Source organism: Acinonyx jubatus, chromosome C2, assembly GCF_027475565.1.
Source record: "Acinonyx jubatus isolate Ajub_Pintada_27869175 chromosome C2, VMU_Ajub_asm_v1.0, whole genome shotgun sequence".
Taxonomy (NCBI): Eukaryota; Metazoa; Chordata; class Mammalia; order Carnivora; family Felidae; genus Acinonyx; species Acinonyx jubatus.
Window position 1 is genome coordinate 38,043,118 of NC_069384.1, and position 20,227 is coordinate 38,063,344.

Genomic DNA, 20,227 nt, shown 5'->3' on the forward strand with positions numbered 1-20,227 from the left:
TTGCTATATATAAAATAACTATAGTTGAAAGATCTAAAATATCTGCCTTTAATGATGAGGGTCTAATCTAATCATTCCTGACATCAGCATATTGATAACATTATACATGTGCACATAATATATGTAATGAGAGATGATAAAACAAATCTTAAGGAACGAAGTTAATTGTGGTCAGAAATTGGGGTGGGATATTCGAGTCTCTTCAAGTATGCTTTGGTGGTAGGGGCTCTGAAACTTGGCTCTGTCTTGGGATCAAACTTTACAGGTGGCCCTGAACTCAAATGAACTCTTAGGACCATAAAGCCAAGGTCTTAGCTAGAGTGACCGTGGGGCTAGGGCTGCCTCTGTAATACCAAGTCCTTCCTCTGGTCACCAGAAAGGGAAAAATTTGAAGTGAAGGGAATCACAGGTCATCCTTTCTGTGGGAGAGGATCGGAGGAGGACAACAAAGGCATTTGAATTCTGAAATTTTACAATTACTCCTATTTTATTGCATGTTAGGTGTCAAACTTCAGAACATGACAATAGAGAGTTTATACTGACAGGTATTACTATATTTTTAGTGAAAAAAAGATGAGTTTGGAATTTTTCTAGGCTTGTATTTCAATTTCTACTTATAAATGCTTAAATTTAGAAAAGCCAACATTCATTCATTTACTTAATCATTCAACCAACATATAAGAAGCACCCAGTATGCTCTAGAATGAGCAACAGACTCTTAAAAGAACAATTGGAAACAAGTAGATTGTTTCAATTTCTGATATTCCTATTTGGTATTTTCCAAGTTGAAGATGTCTGAAATAAATGGGTTGGGAGTTTAAGAGAAAGGATATCCAGGGAATACTTTGCCAAAAAGAGACTGACTTTAAGGGTACACAAGTATTTGTAGTTAAGTAAAAATGAAAATACAAACTTAAGATTTTGTGCCTACTTTTCCCTTTGACCTAATGGTCAAATGACTGGATATGAAAATAACTATAGAGCCCTGTCAGGATGCATTTAGATTAGGATGGGAACTGCTTGGTTAGTATGACTGTTCAATTTTGCTGCCATAGCCCTTTAAGTCAGAATATTATTTTCAAGTCATAGTTTATTCCATACCAGCATCATGGTCTTCAAGGGAAAAAAGGGTAATGATGTTGATATTAACAGTATGCCAGCTTGTTAATAACTTCCACTCTGGCACACTAACTTAAACATGATAGGATTTATTTAAAATGGTGATTGTTTCTCCTATAAAGAATTTTTCTCATTACATATTAGCTAATCCCTATCCCAAAGCAGTATCTAGACTAGCTTGAATACTTAATAAAAATGAGTAGATAAACTAGAAAAAACAAATTCTCTCAGATCATTGTTCCACTACAAAAACCAAACAACAACAACAACAACAACACACACACACACACACACACACACACACACACACACACACACACACAAATTAAAAAATGATTTTCATTAGAGGTCCCAATCGAATTCTCAATGATTTTTATCTCCATATTTGATACATTAACTCTCATTCTTAGTCTTATAGTCAGAGAGTTAGGGAGTGACTTTACAAAATCTTTGCAAAGATTTTGCTAATTTCTGCTATTACAATACTTAAGAAATAGCTCTCTGGCTAGGTATATTTCATGTTTTTCTTAGTTTTATACAATATTTGCATTTTCAGCATATAATATTTTAGAAGAAAATAATTGACACATTAAAAAACAAATGAAAAAATGTAAACACCTGAATTTGATTTCTCATTGAGGTTTTTAATATTAATATACAAATTTAGATGGATGTGTTAATGGAATGAAACATCTTTATAATAGTATTATATCTGCTGATAATAATTAAGTTATAAATATCTTCATTGTATATGTTGGCTTTGCCTTGAGTTTTTAACTTTCATGCTCATAATGAAAAATATAGTAACTCTTATTTAAACCATTCTTCCAAATAATGTTAAGTAATTTTCCCTCAAATTGGAACCTAAATTTAAGAAATTCACATAATAGAGTCACTGGAAGAAACTAGGTAGATAGATAGATACATATAGATAGAGATAGATTTTTTGAATTGTATTTAATGAACAACTTCATTCACTAACTACGTGCCAGGCACTGGTCTACTTTATTTAATCCTGATGTCCAGCCTAAAAGTGGGGTCCTTTATTAAGCTATATTATAGATGAAGAAATTGAACCTTAGAGAATTTAAATAGCTTTACTAAATTCACACAGTTGATAATTGGCAGAGTCAAAATATGAATCCAGGCAGTTTAAACTTGTCATATTCCATTTGGTGAAAATTATTCATATGACCCAAAGAAATGAAAGAGGACTGAGTAACTTCCAAGAGATAATTCCACAGAATGTTAGAAGGAACCTGAATTTCAGCAGGATACCCAGGTATCTGTGATACAATCATATTACCTAAAAATTAACCAATGCTTTTTTACATACAGGGAAATGCTATTAGTTCATTGATTAGAGTTAATCTCAGGAGTATGAAAGATCAGTAGGATTGTATGCTTTCCTGTAACTATTATTTTTACAATGGTTGTATGTTGCTCTCCATTTAAACAACTACTGTTTACTTTGAAAATGTATGTTTACCACTGATTACTGAATTTGCTATCAATCCATTTTCCAAAGAATTTTAAACCAAATGAATTTCTTTCCATTAAAATCAACATTCTTGTCTTATAAAATGTATCTTGAATTTTAAAATAAGCTTTTCCAAAAACTACTTTCAGCTTCAGAATTTGGCAGCAGTCACACCTTTTTTAATAGCTTGAATGGAATATGTAGCATACTCCGTTAGAAATAAGCTAGAAATAAGCCTTGCTAAAGCAGCTCGCTATACTTCTTATCTGGTTAGCTCACCAGGAGCACCATGTTTTGAGTATCTATCAATATAATCCACTCCAGTTCAGGAATTTATTTAGCACCAGGATTTCCAAACTAGAGAAATCATTTGTTGGTTTGTTTGCTTCATTTTGTTTCTGTGGAACATTTTTGGGGCTTCACTTTAACAGACATGCCCTGAGATCAGATGTGTCCAAATTTAATGCATGCTAGACTCAAGAGAGCGCAGTGAATTGTTAGGTACAGGACTTCTCAGAGACTTTGCTCTCAGATGCTCTTGCACACAGAGTATTACCGAGAGGAGGATTTAACAGGGAAATATTTTAGCTTGAGACACACTAATCCACACAAACATAATTGAAGGTGTTTTAAATTCAGGACACCATCAAGAATGTTAAGGATGACTGACTCTGTAATAAGAAATGAAAACTTTGTATATTTTACTGTTCATTAACTCAGTGCTTTCCAAATGTTTTCATGTCTTGGCACAGATAGAAAATGACAATATTTATGTGGCAAACTCAGGTAAATAGACAAGGGTGCTTGTGGTTGGGATCTATGGATCCAGAGGCTCTATTTCTGGAAGGCTGAGGGGATTATAATCACTGTGCTGGTCAGTTACAGTAGAATAAGTTGTATTTTGCAAAGATATCAAGGCCAACTCTTGAACAGTGTGACTATGAGACTGCTCTTTGCTCTGGTCTATTCGAATGCCACTTTCTTGTCACATAGTGTGTCGATCTCAAAATGCTTCACCCTATGCCTTGTGTGTATCTGCTGTATCTCCGAATTATTTTGATTTGTATAAAGTTCTTACTGATTGCATCCTCAAATGCTGATGGTCCATTTTAAATACAAGCTTTATCTTAGTGTCTTGAGAACACTTTGTGAAAGCAAAGATTTCTTCCATTAGGCCTTGCACAGCATTGGCTGCCTACTGCGTAACATTGGGAATGGAGTATGGTCATGGTCTGTCTAATCTGAGCCATAGTGACCTTTCACTGGATACCGAAACCTCTACCCTAGTGAAGTAAAGGGAAGGGTTTTCAAAAATCTGAGGAAGAACAATCTTACTTCTAATTTGATACAGTTGAAAGTAGTTCTCTCTTGCACAAAAAAGCTGGATACAATGGCACTGCCAGTGTAACCCTCAAAATCTCTCATCCCCTGTAAACCTTTAATTCATTTTATGTCCAATAATTTATAAAATACGCTAAAACATTCTGATTGTTTCTATTTAAAATAAAATTGTGGTTTGGGTTATTTTGTTCGAGAAAATTTATAAATGAATGTGCTATTTCATGTTTAAATTTGGAGTCTGGAGGACAGTTGTGACATTTTTCAATTGTTTCTCATGATTAATTGAAATAAGCGTAGGAAGGTGAAGATTCTTTCCAGCTGTGACTTCTCTGTTGGTGTGATCTTTCTTAAATTACTCTCAGTTTTTATACCATTTGTCTTTTCATGTAAAATCATTTTACAAACAAAGGTGAAAGTTCAGTCACTTACCATGACCACAAGTTGTGAAATAATTCATGATTCCTTTTAGGAATCAGAATAGTTTTCAGGACCAAATTTTGTATCACTTTGTGAAATCAAGAAAACAAAAATACTCCAAATCTATTTTTTCTAGTTACTTTATTATTTTTCATAAATTTAATTCTTACTATAATCACAGCTTAAAATAAATTTCCTGAAATCAGCATTCTGCTATAAAAGCTTTCATTATACAGAAAAAGGAAAATTTTAAGTTAGATCAGAAACTAGGTATGTATATATTAACAATTTATACAAAGATACTCAGATCTGACAAAAATAATATTAAAAACTCTCTGTATGTCCCTCTATGAAACTGATAACCAAACACCTGGTTTATATAAATCCATATTTACTTACAATGATACTACAATTAGCATGAACTATTTCTAAGTTAAGCTGTTGAGCCAGTTTAAAAAACTAAAAATAAAACAAATGATTCTGAGTTAGAGTTTTTACATTATTCAATTGCTCCTAGTAAAGTATGTTATTTCCTATAGCAGAAGTATTTGTTCATTTCCATCATCTTATGACTGCAAATATTTCTACTGTCACTTCAAAGCTGGTCTCTGTACTTCTGGGTATGTTCTTTTATTTATTTCTTTATCAGAATTAGGTTAATCTTCCTAAACATTTTTTTCAGATTATTTCACCTTTCTCTAAAATCTCCAAAGCCTCCCTATTGTCTATGGTATGTGCTTCATTCTACTCTTCGAGATTCTTGTTTTGAATAATTCAAGGTCTATTTCCCATCATTACTCAAATAATCTCCTTTACGCTACCAGGCTTTAATAGCATACTTATGCTTCAGCTGCTCTTAGTTCTGTTTGCTGCCCACTACTTGAACACTTCTCCTCCAATTTGTCTCTCAAATTTCATTCACTCCTTTTCTAATACCCAGGGCATAAGCTCTCAAAGTCATGACCACTGTGAAAAACACTGGCATGCTTTCTCTGCGTTGGTATGGGAGTGAAAAATTTGCATTTTTTGCTTTCATGCCTAATTTTAAACACTGATAGTCACTTGTTCATTGAAAATATATTTATTGAATGCTTTTAGGTATCAGGTCGAGTTTTTGGAAATGAGTACACAGTTGTAGACAAAACAGTAGTCTTACCTTTCAACAGACTTATAGTCCGTTAATTGAAGGCAAATAATAAATGCTCACCAGAAGCCCTCCCAAGTAAAACATAATTATAAATTGTGAGAAGTGTTATCTTAAAGAAAGGACTGGGTACAATGAGGAAGAATAACATGAAAAACTAATGTAAAATAAGGAAGAATTTGGTAGGGCAAGACTCTCTCAAGAAAGTACATTTACCTGAGAGCAGAAAGGTAAGTAATAGTTGGCTAAAGGGAGCAGAAGGACAACAGAGGAGCTAAATGGGAATGAGAGAGAATAACGAATTTGGAAAAATAATTTATAAAATCTATAAAATTTGATGAATAGAAGAGATGGGAAAAAAAAGAGAGATCAAGGATTGCTATATTCAGCAACTTAGGCGGATGGGGTGCTCTTTAGTAAGATAATGAAGAATAAAGGAGAACAGATGTGTGTCAGGGGAGAAGGGGATGCTGAATAAGTAAGTGGTTTATTTCAGTTGTTTCTTAAGTTTGAAATTCTTGTAATATATCTACGTGAAAATATCATATAGACACATGAGTCTAGGGGTCAGAAACTTATCTGCATTACCGCAAGAGCCTTTAAAATAACTGATCATTTCCTCCCTGTGTAATCGCTCTGATCTCCTGTAATGAGTTAGATTTCCATTTTCTCTGTCCAGAGTGAGTGCATTTGTTTACTTGTTAGATAGACTGTCTATATGTTGGTTGGCCTCTGTTTTCTTGGAAATAAAATACTGTTCTTATGGCAGCTCCAAGTACACAATAGACACTCAATAATGTTTGTTGCATGCATGAATAAATGAATAAATATATAAATGAATTAGAGATTTCAATGGGACATGTGTATTTGTCTTTTTCCTCTCCCAAAGACTGATAACTGGTTGCAGACAAACATCTTGTGTGATCTTCTTTGAGATCCATTACCTTGTGTAATCACTAATAGACATTAAATAAATACTCATTGATTCATGTATATTCAAGTGAGATGCACTGGTTCAGTTGAACAATTCCAGAATTTATCTGAAAAGATCTCATTTACCTTATTTTTTTCCAAGCTGGTAAGAAATATGGAGAAAGAGGAAAAAAATATATTAATATACAGGAATAGGACAGATACAGAAAAGCAAAGATAATACAAACCTAGAAACTGGTGATGTTAAGGCATAAAGACAAAGAGAAGAAGCTTGTAATCACTTTCATGTCTAAAATTATTCTTGTGACATTTTGTTTCAACTGAAATAATCTAATTACCATTATACTTTGCACATGATTTAGATAGAACTAAACACTTGATATTATACTTATTTGTTTACAGATGATTGACCCCATGAAAATCTCTTTTTTGGTAGTCCCAGCACATGGCACACAGAAGTCAATTAATACTTTTTTGTTGAATGAATTAATGATGCATACTGCTAGTAACTCTTTCTTTTCAACCTAAAAATTTAGCAAAATTCCTGGATATAGGTAAGAACTCCTAAAAATCCCAGCTGGGCCAGTGATTTTAATTTTAAGCAATATTTCTAAAAATATGTTCTTTCTCTGCCAGTATTGTCATTAGAACATTAGCAGTAATTAAAACCGTAAGTGGAAGTTCTAGATGACTGGGCAGCTAAAAAAGAGCAATTAAGCATCATAGGCAGGAAGAAATTTGCATTTTCTACATAATCAATTGTACAGTTATTAAAAGAAGCATTAGAGGCCAAGGGGAGCAAAAACAAACAAATAAAAATAGAGAAAGACAGAAAAAATAAATAATAATAATAATGAATAGGACACTTATCTGTCTTAAATTGTTTCCATTTTTTATTCTTTTAATACAAAATCCAAAATTAAAGGCAATTAAGCAAGTATTACATCAAAGTCTTAACATTATTAAATTATAAAACATAAGCTAGGTAATTCTCTTACCCTTGTGGTTTAGGAAATTGCTAGAATGACTTGATTAAAATGGCCTTGACATGCATGGTTACTTTCCTTTTATCCCTCTTGTAAATATGTAATACACCCAAAGAGAAAGAAAGAAAAAAAGGTTACTTAGGGAAATATGAAATATTTCTTCAGTCCACTGAAAATTAGAAACTATGCAGTGAGATTGAAAAAAATAACACAAGGGGAAACATGAAAAAATATACAGTAGTTTATCTAATATTTAGATCTTTTCAGTAGAAAATTTAAAAAGAAGGAAGCAGTAAAATAATAACTAAATGCCATTGATAATCCAAATAATATTGTGCTTGAAATTCCAGTTAAAACAATGGAATAGACTTTTCTGGGCCATTGCTCAAGGACTAACCTCTCCATGAGCCAACCTCCTCCTTTAGATTATCAAACATTTAAATGCATTAATATAAAATCTATCATCATAAGCTCTGTGGTGATGCTATGATGAGCCAGTGAGGATTAAAGACCTTACAAGCTTATAAAGGAAATAACGCATACATGGTCAGCTGATTGCAGAACTACCTGGCTTCTAGCATATAGTAGGACAAGGTATTATGTTACAGATAAATTTTTTAAAAAGAGTTCTTCAGGAAAAGCTTCACCTGTTTATTTATCCTAGATAATCTATAATTAGATAATTGGAATTTCCTTCCTGATACCATAGTCCACAATCACTCCAAAAGTGCTTATAATAATCCATTTGCAAAGCATGTCCCTAACTCAGATATCCACCTATAGTCCTTGTTTTTGGGCCCCTTAACAATATGGATACACCTTAGTAGCTCTCCACATGGTCCAGAGTATTCTACTTTATGACTACACTGTATAGAATTTAGCAAATATTTTGTAGTAAGAAGGAGAAGTTTACATCTTACAAACATGGGTAAGTTATTATCAGATTCCATCAAAATCCCTTCCCTCCCCTGCTACCAACTAGGGGTTTTCTCCCGATTTTGTCTACTCTCCCCTCCTTCTAACATATCCTCTCCTCCTCTTTCCAGAACTATACAATTCTTTCCCATTAGTTACCTGCCCACTTCAGTCAAGCTGCTGCTTAAGAAATAAAAGGGCTGCAATGTGTAGGGAACACCCTCCTTCTAACACAGAGAAATCACCACCTACAGAGTCTCAAGCTTTCCCTTGGTTCCCTTTCGTCAGCCCAAGCTCTCCCTAAACTAAGTCTTGGAGATACTTGCACTGCCATTGAGATGAGTCTGACAAATAAACTGTGTACATGCCATTACATGCTGATCATGATGCTCTTCCCTTATTAATTTAAAATTTCATATTAAATTGCAGAGCATCCTGATTCAGTGATATACATAGATTTCCGATATTGCCTTTTGACAGAGTGAGGGATTTATTCAAGACAGATTTGGCAAAATTTGCCATATTTTTCCTTCGATAAAGACTTCAAGGATTTTTAATTTTTTTTTTCACTTTTAAGAAGCGTTTTAATCTTGGGCAATCATACACACTTACAGGCTGATTAAGAGAGAGATCAATGCAACACATTACATTAGTTCATACTTATCCTTTAATTTCTTGCTCCTCTTTTATAATTCTTGAAATTGAAACATTTCACTTAAAGTGATGAAAATTATTTCTTTTTGCTATAATCTAGCTGTCATCAGTAGTGAGAAAATATAAAGCTTGTGTAGTTCTACATAGGTGGACATTACAAAAATATCTTTATTTTTTAATATGACTTTTTAGCCTACTGTTGCAACAATATTTTAGGCTTATTCCTTTTAGAAATCTGTTCATGAATTTTATCTTCAAATGTACTGATGATAAACCACAAGGTTTTTAATTGTATAAGAAAAATGTCACATATTTAGTTAAGTACTCTATACTCTTTCATAAAGGGTTTTTTGGCTTTTGTCCAGTTTCTCTAAACCTGCTGTAACATGAGTTATTTAATCTTAGATGATGGAACACTTTTCCTGCAGTAACAGATTATCTCAAACTATATGCTGTTTCTTCAGGAACATCACAGAATGTTTAAAATTTTCTTTTGTAGTCTATATTATTAAATCACTTTCAGAAACATGTTCAAAGATTTCAGACATAGACAGATAATGTGTAACCAGGGATTGTTTGGAAATGGCAAAATGAAAAACTTGAGAAGTTGATTTAGGTTTTAGTGTTGAATAATTGAAAAAAAAAGCTCAATTCCATTAATTAACTCTTGGAACTCTAATACAAAGTGAAGAACTGTCTCATTTTGTTAGTCTACATTAATATAGTAAGAAATAAAAGCTTGCCTATAAATCACATTTAGGAACAATGAAGAGTCAGTGTGTGGAAAATTAAAAAACTCTTTCCCCCTTTATATGTTGGGGTGAGATAGGCAAGGCAGTGCCCTGGAATAGACCATATGTGGTATTTCCTGAAGGATGCTGAGGCCAGAGATAGAACAAAATAAACAAGACAAGAGGCTTGATCCTAGCCAAAGTATGGTAGAGAGCTCCAGGGAATTTAGGATTAAGGAGGGAAGTTCTGAGGAACCCTGGGGAGTGCTCCCTACCAACTATAAATTCTTTTGTTGTTGTTATTTTTCTTTTACAAATCCCAGGCCCAATTGTGTAGGTGTGCCTGGCTAATTTAAAGGGATAGAAAGAATAAACCCTGATGCTGAGAAAATACAATCTGTTTTTATAACGGCATTCCTGCAAACTTGGACTATAGGTAATTTGACACTTTTTAGGAGAAGTCGCTGGCATTATTGTTTTCTTTGCTATCAGAACATTTTTTAATTCATTACATTTAATTGTTACCATCATCAGCAATGCAGGTTAAAGGAGAATAAATACCTTTGTTTACTGATACACTGTCAGCCAAAACAAAAGTCTAATTTTAGTTGCTTTATTTTGATAATTGTAGTAAACTTATAAATTAAGAAAGTATTGTCACATTTATAGTATACATTATTTTCATTCCACAAATGGAGTTTCCATTTATTCCTCTTTGCATTTCCATTTAATACACTCATGTATTAAACTTTGAAAATATCCTATTCCTAAGTGTTATTTTTATTAATATTTGACTAAATCTTTTATCTGTTATACCTTGAGCTAATTTGGATTGCTATATTATGAATCTATTGACATCTGTATATTTAATTATGAAGTATAAAAACTTTGTTGAACTCTGCATGGTTTTAAGAGTTTCAATATATACTGTGCAACACTATTTGCATACTTAGTAGCAATTCATTCATTCCAAAATATTCCTTGATTACTTATTGTGTTCCCCCTACTCTTCTGAAGGCAGTGGGTACTGAAGGGTAATAAGTTACCACGTTGAAAGAATAATAAGCTTATATATTGATCCTACCATCAACTTTCAGTTCTAATCATTTCACTGAGTTTTGTGTTAGCATTGAAGGAAAATCGGACAACCCATTGATGGGAGATAAACATATTTCAATTGAAAAATTATAGTCTTGAGCCTCACAATACTTCTGACTTAGCTATGAGAGGTCTAGTGTGTTTTACTAAAAGTGAAATCTTCTGATAAGTTGTGATAGCATTTGTTTAACTGCTGATGAATAGAATCCCGATGTCATGATATTGCAATTGGTGAAACATGTTAAAAGATAGATTATTCATTAACCCCCACAGAAATTATAACTTTTGTTTATTCAATTATATTACATTTACGACAATTTTTTTGTCATAAAATGTCATCTGAAGATCCATTATCATTCAGACATAAGCAATTTAGTGAGAATGCTAATGGACTTGAATTAGTAAAAGTTGATGGCTTTCTGAAGTATACTAACATTACAGAATTACTCTTCCAAAATATATAAGGCAGTTTCGTTAGAGCCCATAAGAAAAAAAATAAAATAAAACTGTATTCAACTCACATATTTCATTCACATATTTTACTTGTATGCTGCCCTGAGGAAGCCCAGATGGCTGAAATGTTGGCAGGTTTCTGCACCTGCAATGATAATAAACTACTCTGTTATTACCTGAGTACGTGTATTGAATATAGTTACGCCTTACTTGCTGCTATATGCAACTGGCAAGTCAACAGTTTATATGGTATTTTATAGGATTGGCAAATGTGTCTTGCTGGATTTTGCTGAATTTACCTTTAGTAATAGAATGCCAAAGGCTACTAAAGCACCTTCATGCTGACACATTAATCATGTGCAGGAGCCTGATGTGGAGTGGATTATTACTACTATAACATAGAAAAAGGGAACAACTAAATGGGCTATTTGATAGGTTAATAAACATGGATGCTCCCGATACACCAAAGGAACGAGCTTAACTCAGTGTTAGTAATAGTTTTTATCTAATGCGTATGGATAAGAAGAATGTATCTGAAGGATGAGGCCAAAAATCTCTCCATTTTCATGTAAAAATACAGCACGCTCATTGTATTATATTTGAGATGTACAGAAATAAGCGTTGCTCACAATCCCATCACTCCAATACAACCTCTGCTGACATTTTAGTGTTTTTCTTTTCACTTGTACACATCACTGGGAATTGGCGCGGGTTGTATTGTGCCTTACTAAGTAACAAATATTTTCCTATGCCGTTAAATGTTTTTGCAAATTCCTCTCACCAGGAATCACCCTCCCCCCACAAACACTTTCACCTTGTTGGCTCCTTATCTTCTTTCTCCAGATCTAAGTTCTTTCTTCACCTTCAAAGGGATGTTTCCCTGACATCCCTTGCTATAGCGTTTCCCTATACTAAATGCCCTCAGAGTAATTCCAACATTTTCTTTGCTGATCTTCTGTCAGATTTCATGTTATTGTTATTTCTGTAAGCTTTTGAAAAAAAAATATCCGTGGGATTTTGGCTGGAATTTTGTTAAATTTATAAATTAGTTAACAAATTATTGTCATATTTATATTACTCAATCTTTCCATTCCATAAATGAATTTTCCACTCATTTTTTATTTCCATTTAATAACCCATGTATTTAATTTTGAAAGCATATGCTATTCCTAAGTGTTATATTTTTATTAAAGTATAATTAACATATAATGTTATGTTAATTTAGGGTGTACAATATAATATGATTCAAGAATTCTACACATTACTAGTGCTCATCATGGTAAGTGTGGTCACCATCTGTCAAAAATAATATTATTACAATAATATTGACTGTATTCCTTTTGCCGTCCTGTTCATCTCCATAATTTACTTATTTGTTTGTTTGTTTATTTTTCCTATGACTCATTTATTTTATAACTGGAAGTTTTTGTCTTTTAATCCCCTTTATATATTTCACCCATCCCTTCACCTACCTCCCTCTGGCAACCACCAGTTTATTCTCTGTATCTAAGAGTGTGTTTATGTGTTTGTGTCTTTGCTTCTTCATTTGTACATTTGTTTTGCTTTTAAATTGTCCATATTAGTGAAATCATATGGTATTTGTCTTTCTCTGTCTGACTTATTTCACTTAGCATTATACTCTCTGGTGTATCCATGTTGTTGCAAATGACAAGATCTCATTCTTTTTTATGGATGAGTTATTATCCATATTATCTACTGTCTATTGATGGACAGTGGGATGCTTCCATATCTTGGTTATTGTAAATAATGCTGCAATGAACATAGGAGTGCATACATCTTTTCAAATTAGTATTTTTATTTTCTTTGGACAAATGTCCAGTAGTAGAATTACTGGATCATATGGTATTTCTATTTTTAATTTTTTGAAGAATCTCCATACTGTTTTTCCATAGTGGCCACATCAGTTTACATTCCCACCAACAATGCATGAAGTTTCCTTTTTGTCCACATGCTTGCCAACACTTGTTATATCTTGTCCTTTTGATTCTAGCCATTCTGACAGGTATAAGGTGATACCTCACTATAGTTTTAATTTGCACTTTCCTGATGATGAGTGATGTGGAGCATCTTTTCATGTGTCTCTTGGCCATCTGTATACCTTCTTTGGAAAAATGTCTATTAATAATATTTGAGTAAATCTTTTACCTATTATGTCTTGAGCTGGTTTGAACTGTTACATTTTGAATCTATTGATGTCTGTATATTTATTATAAAGTGTAAAAACTTGGTTGAACTCTATAATTTTAAGACTTTCAATGTGTGTTCTTGGACACTATTTATATACTTAGTAGCAAATTCATTAATTTGTTCAAAAATATTTCTCAATGACTCTTCTGGGTGCAGGAAGTACAGAAGGGAAAAAAATCACAAAAACCCTGGCTCACCTGGAGGCTACATATTAGTGAAGATGTTAGATAACAAGATAAGTAATATTTATATTATGTTATATCATATAAGTTCTATGGAGAAAAATAAAACAGGAAAGAGGAATAGATAGCTTGGGGGGAATAAGATGGTCAGAAATGTTCTAAAGGAGGGGAGGGAAGTTCTTTTCTGAGGATATCAGGAGGGGAAATCATCACAGAATAGAAGAACAATAATGCAATGCCCTGAAATGGGAAAATGTCTGCTGTACTCTAAGAATAAGAGCAAGGCCAGTGTGGCTGGAACAGTGAGCAAAGGGAGAGTAGTATGATAGAAGATCCTAGAATTAATGGTAGGAAGAAAACAGGTTGTGTGGGGTCTGGTGGACCACTGCAAAACTTTTGAGTTTTACTTTAAGTAGGATATGAGGTCATTGCGGTGGGGGTAGGGCCTGAGAAAAATAATGACATGAACTGATTTTGGCAGGATCACTCTGGCTGCTGTGCTGAGAATAGACTATAGGGGTTGTATTAGTCAGGGTTCTGCAGAGAAAAAGAACCAATAGGAGATGATAGATAGATAGTTGGATAGACAGATACATAAAGAGATAGATAGACACAAAATGCAAAATGAGATTTATTACAATAACTTGGTTAAGGCAATTATGCAGACAGAGAAGTCCTGTGATCTACTGTTTGCAAGCTGGAGACCCAGGAAAGCTGGTGGTATAGTTCAAAGTCTGGAGACTCAGAAAGCCAATGGTACAGATTCTAGTCACATTTTGCCTGAGAACCAGAAGCACTGCAAGTAGGAAAAGATTAATGTTCAGCTCGAATAGAGTGAATTACATCAGTTTGCATACTAATCTCTTCCAAAAGGACCCTCACAAATACACCCGGAAATGTTTAATAAGAGATCTGGGCATCCTGTAGTTACCAATATAAAGGATAACCTCAAAGATAGAAATCCCAATAATTCAAATGAGAGATGTTGTGGCTTACACTAGGATGTTAACAGTAGAAGTGGTAAGAAGTGGTCAACTTCCTGATATGTAATTAGAAATAGAGCTAAGAGAATTTGTTATGGTTGGACGTAGGGTGTGAGGAAAAAGGGGGAGTTAAGCATGATTTTATGGTTTATGGCTTAAGCAACAATGGAGTTGATATGAAATGAGATGGGGAAGTATATGGAGAAGAAGTTTGGGGAAGAAGATCAAGAATTTTGTTTTGAACATATAAATCGGAGATGCCTTCAAATGGAGCTGTGGAATGGGCACTTGGATATGTCCTCTCAGTTCAGGGAATATGTACAAGCTGCAGGTATAAATTCTTGAGGAAATGGTTACATATTTTTAAACATATTGGTCTAGATTTTACTCATTAGATATTGTCAGTGGTGACAGTAGTAAAAGATATTCAAATTAACAAATACTTATTTGTTAAAAAATGATGAACAAGAAATAATGATGAATAAGAAATATGGTCCTTGCCTTTATCCATCTTAAAATATATTGTGATGGACAGACCATTTACCATTTGTTGTAATTTATACTTCCACTAATAAGTGAGAATAACTCAAAGCTGATAATATCCTAAATAAGTCAAATATAACTTGAAAGAAAATTTAATATAACTCATCCTAGTATATTATCAAAAACATATGCATTCAAACTTAATCCTTTACCCCATCTGTCTATTCAATCTATTTTATGCTCCACAAGAACAATAATTTTATTAATAAATAGCAAGAGCAAAAAGTTAATTATACAAATTATTCATTACTTGTCACAGCTACTTTCACTTTAGTCAGAGAAACAACTCTGATCATGATCCTGTATATTTTATTCTCAAAACTTTTTTTAGTTAATGATGACTCATGTTATTTTAATAATTTTGCTTTTCTATTTTATTTTTTGCAGTAAGAGACTAACCATTGTGGTCCTCACAATTAGGATACATCTTCTTTTCCTTATAAATACTTTACTGCTATTTATTTCTGAGTGTTTATCAAGGAAACACAATTTTATAATTATGTGATAAAAATACTGCACAACATCTATCTAAATAATTCTAAACAGTTGGCTTCCTATACATTGTATACTTTCCATAGAACACTGAAGTTGGAATCTTAAGGAAGTTTTTAAGCCACAATTAATTGAAATATATTTCTAGATTATTTCCAAGGTTTGCCAACATAGTCTAGGCAATGGTGGCAATATTAGTTCACAAAATGAAAATAATATAAATTTACCCAATTTTTTTTTACTTAGAATAATCATAGTAACTCACATTTTTTTTTGCATTATGTAATTATTATTTTCAGTTAATCTATTAATTGTCACATCTAAGTGATACCAGATTTTACCTTTCAGGAAAGAAGATAGGGGTCACTGAATATCAAACTACTCTTTACAGATTATTTTAACTGTAAGATGAAATGCAAAATATGTCATTAACACAGTTGACCTTGATTTGGCTTTTCAAAAACTGAGAACCAGTTTTTCTCTTGCTCTTCCTTTTTTAATATATTTTAACTGAGAGGAAAATTTTAATTATTTTATGTTCAAAATTGGCTTTAGCTTATTGAAAGAATACATTCCATGTTGAACAAAAGAAATGCATTTCAGAGAAGCCAGAAATCAAGAATAAATTATTTTTGATGATGAATATCATCATCAATAAATGCTTTATTATTATTTTATTATAAATATGTTTAAAACATACAAAAACTATAGTGAATTATATAACAAACATCAGTGTTTACCCTATTTAGCATCATAAAGATTACCGCATTTTGCAATACTTTCCTCAGATTCTATATATGGAAATAAAACATTACACAGTAAAGTCCCCGGTTTCCTCATCCCTAATAAAGTTATTTTCATTCTCTCACAGAAATAGTCAAGGCCCTTAATTTGGTGCTCATCACTTCCTTATGTGTTTTATGTTGTTGATACATGCATATTATTTATAATGTTTGAATATTATTATATATTATTTTTTAATCCTTCAAACATAAATAAAATTTCACTGTATGAAACTTTGTCAGTTATTGGCACTTTTGAGATTGATCTGCATTAATTCAATATTTATATTTGTTTATTTTCAATTACATACTATTCCTTTATAGAAAAATACCATAAATATATACCAATTATTTGTACCTAGAAATTTTACATTTACAAATAGTATTAGAAGCAAAGTTCTTGTACTGTGGGATGAATTTCTGTGCCATACCTACTTGTATTTTAGCTGAGTTTAAAAGTAAGAATGACTTTAAACCTCTCTAGATATTCACTAATTGTTCTCTAAAGTATTTATGTCAATTTACATTCCTACTAGCAAAGTATAAGAGTCCTGTGATTCCATAACTTTGCCATTATGCTTCTTATGCTGTTAAACATTTAAATTGTTGCCAATTCCCAAAGTGTGAAATAGTTCATTTACATTTTTATGACTACAGGTGAGTTTCCCAGTATTTTTCTACAAATCTAGGTTATTCTATTTTTCATTTTTGTCTGCTCATATCCTTTGCCCATTTTTTTAAATATCCTTTTTCTGATGCATTTCTTTTTGTGTGTCCTGAATACTAACCCTCTGTCAGTTATGTATTTTGACAATATCTTATCCAATTGGTGACCTGTCATTTACCACTTAGTTTTCTTTCAGTTTTATTGAAATATAATTGACAGGCAGCTGTCATTTACCGTATTTAATGTCTTTGGTTTAACTGAAGTTGCACATTTTAACATAGTCAAATTTAGCAATGATCCTGTTTATGGTGTGCGCATTTGTGTTTTGTTTAAGAAAGCCACCCCTACTTACAAAGAATCTTTTGCCTTGTGTTCTCAAAAAATTGTCTATCTGTAGGCATTTTATTAATTTTTCTATATATAAGTTATGTATGGGCACCTCCTCTGGACTAGGTGATATTCTAAGTGCTTCATATAGCTTTGGGAACATAACAAAGATTCTGTCCTTTTAGAGATTGAATACTATTGGATGGAAACAGAAAATTTAAAAAATAAGGAACTGTCCAATAATGATGCTGAAGCAAAAAATGTAGGAAGAAAAAAATAGTGTGAAATGGTGGATGGAGGGAGGGGGTGTGAAATTTTGGTAATGATGGCAAGATAAGGCCTTACTAAAGAGGTGGGATTTGAGTAAAGATCTGGAGGGAATGAAGGAGTTAACCTTTTCTGAGTAAAGAGCTTTTGAAAGCAAGAGAAGGACAAGTGGCTGTTGAATGAACAAGGATAAAGTCACAAGAGAGTGAGCAGTAGACCAAATCCATGAAGGCTTTTAAGATCAGAATAAGGATGTCTAATTTTACTCTGAGTGAAATGGGAGCCACCGAAGGGTTTTGAACAAAGGGGTAACCTACTCTGACTTACATTTTAAGAGGATCACTCAGGATGCTATGTTGAAAATAGACTGAAACACAAGGGTGGAATCAGAGAGACATATTTGGTAATCCAGGTAAGATGTCAGGATGGCTCGATCCATGGTGAAATTGCTAGAGGGGACGAGAGGTGGTGAATTGGGGACATATTTTGATACGTAGCTGCCAATATTTGCTGATAGATCGATGTCTGATAGGTAAGAATAGATGCATGTGAACAACTCAAAAGCTCCTTTTTCCAAAGCAACCAGATGACTAGGATTGTTAGATGTGTAAGACTAAAGGAGTTGGGTTAGGGAGAAAATGCTATCAAAAATTCTGCTTCGAACATGTTAATCCTGAGCAGCCTTTTAGGCATTCGGTAGAGGTGTCAAATCAGTTGAATATATATGTCATAAATTCAGGGGAAAGGTCCAGTCTGGAGATATAAATATGGGGATTGTCAGCATATGGATGCCATTGAAGCCATGAGACAAGATGAAATCATTTTATATGTAGATTACAGACATGCATAGGGAAGCAGACTGAATTCTAGTTAACTCAAATGTGGTCTTCCCAAGTGAAGATATTGAAGTAAAGGAAAGATGAGAATGTTGCAGGTAAACACAAGGGATTGATCTTGCTTGCAAGTGTGCCCCAAAGACCCAAAACAGCACTTGATAGTACTGTGGAAAAATCAAAAGATTTAAGGTTCTGGTTGGATTACAGGTGTCTCAGAGGGATGTACTGGAGAGAGTTGGTGGTCAGAAAATAGAATGTGTGCAAAATGTGGAAGGGCTGAATACTGCTTGTGATAAAGGGAGGAGCATATCCATGGAGAATGGCTGAGGAGGAACGGAGAATGATCTCTTCTGATGGGAGGAAGTCAAGAAAAAGTGAGCACAACTGGAGTGATCATTGATATGAAAGTTGAAATTACCGGTTACCTTCTATTCCAAGATTTTTAAGTTTTAACATGAATGTTATTAGTTTCATAAAATACTTTTATGTATCTTTTGAGATCATTATTGGCTTTTCCTCCTTTATTTGTTGGCATGGCAAAATACATTGTTTGATTTTTCTATACTTAGAAACACCTTGTGTGATTGGAATAAGCCCAGATTGTTAAAGATATATCTTTTATGTATATCAATGGATTCTTTTTGCTAAGTATTTTGGTTAATAGTCTTTGCTCATAATAGATTAACCTGTAACTTTTCTTTCTAATGTATTTCTTCAGTTTTGGTAAAATTTCAACAATTTTCCATTCAAATAATACTATTCCACCATTTAGCTCTTCTGGATATACTATTAGATATATTTTGGGAGCTCTCAATAGAGCTTCTGGTTGTTCAATTGCTGTCATTTACACATAAAATAAATACATATCCTTGTCTTTCGGATCTATTTGCTACTGAATTCCTCAAAGAGAGCTATAAATTTGATAATTCTGTTTTTAATTTCAGTGATTATATTTTCTAACAATTTGCTACTGAATTCCTCAAAGAGAGCTACGCATTTGATAATTCCATTTTTAATTTCAGTGACTGTATTTTCTTTTTTTTTTTTTAATTTTTTTTTTCAACGTTTATTTATTTTTGGGACAGAGAGAGACAGAGCATGAACGGGGGAGGGGCAGAGAGAGAGGGAGACACAGAATTGGAAACAGGCTCCAGGCTCTGAGCCATCAGCCCAGAGCCTGACGCGGGGCTCGAACTCCCGGACCGCGAGATCGTGACCTGGCTGAAGTCGGACGCTTAACCGACTGCGCCACCCAGGCGCCCCTGTATTTTCTAACAATAATTAAAATTACTTCTTGGGGCACCTGGGTGGCTCAGTCGGTTGAGCGTTTGATTTCAGCTCACGTCATGATCTCGTGGTTTGTGAGTTCGAGCCCAGCATCAGGCTCTGTGCTGACAGCTTGGAGCCTGGAGCCTGCTTTGGATTCTGTGTCTACCTCTCTCTCTCTCTCTGCCCCTCCCCTGCTCATGCTCTATCGCTCTCTCTCAAAAATGAATAAACTTAATTTTTTTAAAAAATTACTTCTTTTCATGTTGACCTTTGTCCTTTTTTTTCATTTCTTCCTGTTTTTATTTTATAATTTTGTACTTTACCTAAATGGAAATTAGTCTTTCATTTATTAATGGAAGCATCTTAAACAGACTCATTTTATATTCTTTGTCCAACTGAG

The 20,227-nt window shown here is 33.3% G+C and overlaps 1 protein-coding gene across 3 annotated transcripts in view; it reads left to right on the forward strand.

Moving 5' to 3' along the window:
- Positions 1-20,227, forward strand: part of CADM2 (cell adhesion molecule 2) — a 337,826-nt gene that overhangs the window by 105,202 nt on the left and 212,397 nt on the right. The window contains exon 1 of one of the 3 annotated variants that reach the window (XM_053220697.1): positions 17,614-18,134. The exons of the other annotated variants lie outside the window; for them this stretch is intronic. The gene's annotated coding sequence lies outside the window, so the exon portion shown is untranslated. Of the gene's footprint in view, positions 1-17,613; positions 18,135-20,227 lie in introns of those variants that run through there. 3 annotated transcript variants of the gene reach the window in all.